Below are 6,257 nucleotides of genomic sequence, written 5' to 3' on the forward strand. Positions count from 1 at the left end.
TGTGCTGAAGGCTGAAAGCCAATAAGTGCTCACCAATGGAAAAAAGTAACCAGTGGGTTGCCGCAGGATTCTGTCCTGGGTCTGGTGTTGATCAACATCTTTATATCTTCCGATGACTTGGGTGAAGGAACGCAGGAGGCACTCTTTGAATCTGTAGATGGCACCCAACTGGGAGAAGTGGACTCTTCTTCACTGGCAGTTTTTAAAGGGAGGTTTGGGATGGCCGCCAGTTGGGAATTCTTTAGCTGTGATTCTTGCACTGTAGGAGTTTGGATCATTCCCAACTCTACAATCCTATGATGCAAGCAAAGCTGTCTTGAGCCACAACTGCCAAAGTCTGTGTATCAATCCATTGAAAACAGATCCCTCTTCCATCCCTAATCGTTGGCATCTAGTTAGCCCCTGTATGGACAGAACGGTGGATTAGACAACCCTTTGGGCTCTTCTTGTATTCTTAGCTTGGCAGAAGAGGCTTCCTCTAGGAATGGAAGTCGCTCCGTTTTCTACCAGCTTGCAACTCCAACACAGCACAAGAGATGTGTCATCAGCCGTGACTGTCATTAATCTGCACCGTAAGCACTTATTTGCTGGTACAGTGGTTCATAAGATCAACAGTTGGACATTTCCTATTCGCAGGTGTTGGGACCCCAATGTTCGGCAATTGCTTTCCATGTTTATGTTAATCAGGAGCCCTAATGCTCCCCTGGCTCCTCTTTGTTTTTCAAGTCACCTTGGCGATCACGCCAACTGGTCTGCTGGTTACAGGCTTTGAATTCCCATCGCTTCTCAGATTTCAGAGCCCGGCTCTTCTAAAGTTGTATCGCGAAGGATACATTTTTAAGAATTAATATCTTTCTTTGGTAGGACAAAAGTTCAAATAAATTGAGGGGAGAGGTCAGCGATCGCCCGAAGGAAATTGCTTTTGTGAAACACATTTTATTAATTTCAGCTGCCTCTCTTTTGTGACTGGCCAAGGAGTTGTCGGCGTGGCAGGAAACCTCACATGGCGACTCCAGGCGACCACGGTGAGCCACGCAATTGCAGAGGCGCACGCAGACAACCAGCTTGAGGTTCCCAGCAGCCAGCCTTGAAACCAACGGGCCCTTCTTGACTCCTCTGGAAAAAAAGCTAATAATTAAAACCACATAAAGCCATGGCTATGAAAAATAAACAGCAATAAACATTAAAGACTCATGAGATACACACAAACGGGGACCAAAGAGATATGAGCTCAGACATGAAGGTCCACTTACGGCTCCCCCATGGCCTTTCAGCAACTTTAATTTAGGCTTTTCCTCCCACAAATCAATTTTAAATTAAAAGCCAAAGAAAAATAAAAATAAAATTTGTGCTGCATTTTTCTTGGTCAGCCCCAGCTCTTCTGCTCAGCAAGGAGGTACATAATTTGGAAATCTACAAAGCTATCGGGAGGAGATGCAAACCTCTTGCTATAACCACGGGATCTAATTCTTGTAGCATGGGGCAGATGGAAAGAGAAAAACCCTCATAATTTTATAACTCTTTCTGCCTGATCCGATGGGGGAAAGCGTGTAAAATGGCATGTTGTGTTTCTAAGTTACTTTGAGTCATTTTTATGAGTGAAGCAACTTATTATTCTTGCATTTATTTATATCCCCCCCAGTCCAGGACTCAAGGCGGCTAACACAGATAAAACAGAATAATATTAATAATAATAATACTGTAATGGTAAACATATATATTATATTAGGATAAACTCCTTGCAGAAACGTGCATATTAGTCTAATCCACACAAAAATGTGTGCATTAGAAGAAATGGGCATTCAAATGTTGATTAACTTTCATTAAGACTTTTCTTTTCTTAAAAAAAAGGAAAACAACAACAACCCAAATTGCGGTGGAAATGTGGAGAACTGAATTTAAGATTGAATTTAAGCTGCTGCCACTGCTGCCTCCCAAAGTGAGTAAGGTGTTGGCTAGTCTCTGTTGGGCCGCTAAGGCTGGTGTGGGCTGCGATACCTAAGTAGCAGTCAAGTACAACATTCCTTGTTTTCCTAGAGTGGACATGCAAGGGGATGTTTGGACCAGCCAGTCGAAAACTGCCCGTTTCCTCCTGGGCTGGGATATACTTCCTCTTGCATGTGACTAGAGGTGGGCTTGACCTTACCTGTTCAGGTAACAAAAGCACAAGGCCCGCAGCCCTCCTCCCTTCTTCTCCATCTTCCTTTCGCCGTGTGAACTGCAGTGATTGTCAGTCTGCAGTCAGTGGGATTAACCCCCCATATGAGGTAAATCCACATGTATCTGTATATCTGTAACTAAGTCTGCCTTCAGGGATCCAACTGTGAACTGATGATGTGAGTAAACTACTTTTATACCTCGGGTTACAGATGCTTCAGGTTACAGACTCTGCTAACCCAGAAATAGTACCTCGGGTTAAGAACTTTGCTTCAGGATGAGAACAGAAATCGTGTGGCGGCGCAGCAGCAGCAGGAGGCCCCATTAGCTAAAGTGGTACCTCAGGTTAAGAACAGTTTCAGGTTAAGAACAGACCTCTGGAACAAATTAAGTTCTTAACCCAAGGTACTACTGTATCTTAAATAAGATTCTGGCATGTTTATTCTTTTAAGAGGAATAGAAGGGAACTTATCAGGAACCTGGGGGTGTGGGTGGCGCTGTGGGTTAAACCACAGAGCCTATGACTTGCCAATCAGAAGGTCAGCGGTTCGAATCCCCACAATGGGGTGAGCTCCCACTGCTCGGTTCCAGCTCCTGCCCACCTAGCAGTTCGAAAGCACGTCAAAGTGCAAGTAGAAAAATAGGTACTGCTCTGGCGGGAAGGTAAACGACGTTTCCGTGCACTGCTCTGGTTCGCCAGAAGCGGCTTAGTCATGCTGGCTACATGACCCGGAAGCTGTACGCCAGCTCCCTCGGTCACTAAAGCGCTGCAACCCCAGAGTCGGTCAGAGGCCCCTTTATCTTTACCTTACCAGGAACCTAATAGTGAAAGGCTTAAACAAGCCTGCAACCAGCTATCTGCTGTGCATTTGAAAAGGGGAATGTAAAACTCTGCTAAGTTGTAGAACTTGCTAGCGCAAGTTAGGAAGGATATTAATAAACAACATATCCTCTCCTGCCTCCCTGAACATTCCCACAGCTTGCGGATATCCTCCTCCCAGGCCCCTGGGGGATAACGTGAGAAGGCACCTCTCTTTGGGGCGTGTGGGGTCGTTTAGAGACCAAGGGCAGTGGCAGCTGCTGCCTGGAGAACTCCCAAGGAGAGGGGAGAGGAGGCTGAGGGAACACTCCTCATGGGAGGGTATTTGAAAAAGGGTGAGGGGCGGTCAATTTTGGCTGTAATATTGAATATGACAAATGGGTTAAATTATGGAACGTAGGTATGAAATTTACAGCATGCTCCACCTTAAGAGAAAATTTAGGGAAAATGATGTACCGGGGGTATATCACCCCGGTTAAATTGGCCAAAATGTATAAATTGAGTAATAAAGCCTGTTGGAAATGTAAAGTAAAAGATGGGGATCTCTATCACATGTGGTGGGAGTGTGAAAAGATGAAGAAAAAAAAGGGATTTAACATATAATGAACTGAAGAAACTCCTTAAGTACACATTCACAAAAAAACCGGAAGCTTTTCTATTAGGGATCATAGGGGAGGAAGTTAAGAAGGAGGACCATAAATTATTCCAGTATGCTACTGCAGCAGCTAGAATACTGGTAGCTCAAAAATGGAAATTACAGGAGACCCCAATGATAATGGAATGGCAGGCTAAATTTGTTGAGTATACAGAATTAGTTAAAATGACCTACAGAATTCGAGACCTAAAAGGGACAAAGTTTGAAGAAGAGTGGGGTAAATTTGTGGCATATATAAGATCTAACTGTAGAAGTTTAAAGACTACAGCAGGGTTGATATAAATCCTGTGATGTGTATGGAAGGTGAATAAGAATCTACAAGAGAAGACATATATTAAGAAAACCGGTGGGAAGGAAGGAAGTCTGGGTGTGAATATACGCAGTGTAAATAAGATGACATAAAATGATGACTGTAAAAGATTGTTTTATTTTGTTTTATTTTTCTTTGTGAAAATTTTAATAAAAAGCAATTTTTAGAAAAAGAAAGAAAAAGGGTGAGGGGCTGGCAGCTCCGCAGGCAAGGGGTGACATGACTGGGCTTCTGAGGCTCAGAGCATGTTACCCCACAAGGGAGCCATGGACTCAGAAAGGCTGAAACCTCAGAAGATCACATCAAACGTTGCAGTGCTCTTCGAAAAGACGCACTCTGAGCATTCCCTCCATTGAGCCGCTCCTTGACCAACCTCACATTAAACGGCAGTCACAGGCAGTTTCCTCAGCAGTTTCCTGAGTTCTTGCTGCATGACAAGACTCCAGGCTGGCTATGCTGGAGTTCAGGCAGCTTAATCAGACCCAGCTGTCGGCTTCTAATGCAAAACGGGCTATTTACAGAGTCTCTGCCCATTGGTGGCTGACCGGTGCCCATAAAACCGGTAGGCCTCTCTTTGGCATACTTTGCGCGGCTTGTAAACAAAGGCAAATGTTAAGAGGCTGAATTCCAGCGACGGGGCAACCACCTTCCGTTAGTTTGGGCGATTGCTTTCGCATTGCAGCTCTGCGACGGAGTACAATTTTCTGGTGGAAATTGGCCTGGATGCGTACGAGAAGAGACCTGCCAAACAGAAAAGAATGCACATGTTTGGAAAGCAGAGGAAAGTAGTTGGGGTTGAAGATCAGTTTGTTTTCTTTCCATCCAGAAATGGAAGGTGTCAGGAAGAACGTTTTGCTTTAGCAAATGAGCAAGACACAAATAACTGTGATGTGCACCAGGAAACTGCTTTCAATGGCACATTCTTTGGTGATAAACCCTGCTCCTATACAGTGGTAAGGTAAAGGTAAAGGGACCCCTGACCATTAGGTCCAGTCGTGGCCGACTCTGGGGTTGCGGCGCTCATCTCGCTTTATTGGCCGAGGGAGCCGGCGTACAGCTTCCGGGTCATGTGGTCAGCAGCGCACAGAAACGCTGTTTACCTTCCTGCTGGAGCGGTACCTATTTATCTACTTGCACTTTGACGTGCTTTTGAACTGCCAGGTTGGCAGGAGCTGGGACTGAGCAACGGGAGCTCACCCCGTCGCAGGCATTCGAACCACCGCCCTTCTGATCGGCAAGTCCTAGGCTCTGTGATTTAACCCACAGCGCCACCCGCATTCCTCTATACAGTGGTACCTCGGGTTAAGTACTTAATTTGTTCCAGAGGTCCGTTCTTAACCTGAAACTGTTCTTAACCTGAAGCACCACTTTAGCTAATTGTGCCTCCTGCTGATGCCACCAGGCAATTTCTGTTCTCATCCTGAAGCAAAATTCTTAACCCGAGGTACTATTTCTGGGTTAGCGGTGTCTGTAACCTGAAGCGTATGTAACCCGAGCTACCACTGTACTGCCTGAACACTGAGTGCATGGCAACATAGGTAGTATGAGTGCATGGCAACATAGGTAGTATGGGTGCCAGAGATTATCTTTTCCCAGCTGGCCGGCCTGCCCATGAGACAAGGTGAGGCAACTACCTCGGGCGTCAGGATACATAGGAGCAGCGGATCTAACCCCCAAGAAACCCTGCTGCTGCTCCAACAGATGCGCCCACTCCTTGGAGACAAGATCTATCCCCCCGAATGCATCCTCTACAGCAGCCTCTCAGAGGTTTCCTTCCACCCTTGTCCCCAGTGTAGATCTTTATTCCACCCCCCACCCCCCCGTTACAGGAATTTGGAATTTTGAGCTTGGCGGGTGAGGAAAGTGAGAGGGAGACATTTTACAGAAGCGTATAAAATTATGCACACGAGGGTGGAGAGAAGTTTCTTTCATCGTACTGGAACCCAGAGTCATCGGGTGCTGATGTGTGGGAGATTCAGGAGAGATGAAGGGAAGTGCACAGTGAATAGTGGAACTCTAGGAATCACTACCAAGAGATGTACGGAAGGCTGCCAACTTGGAGAGCTTTTAAGGGGATTAGACAAATTCATGTAAGATAAGGCTCACAGTGGCTATTAGTCATGAAATCTTTGCTGGCTCCAGCATCAAAGATGTCATGCCTCTGAATACGAGTTGCTGAGGATCATCAGCAGGAGAGCACTATAATAATATAATAATTATTATTATTATTCATTTATACCCCGCACATCTGGCTGGGCTTCCCCAGCCACTCTGGGCGGCTTCCAAAAAAATATTAAAGTACAGTAATCCATTAA

Source organism: Podarcis melisellensis (genome assembly GCF_964234715.1).
Source record: "Podarcis melisellensis genome assembly, chromosome: 5".
Lineage (NCBI taxonomy): Eukaryota > Metazoa > Chordata > Lepidosauria > Squamata > Lacertidae > Podarcis > Podarcis melisellensis.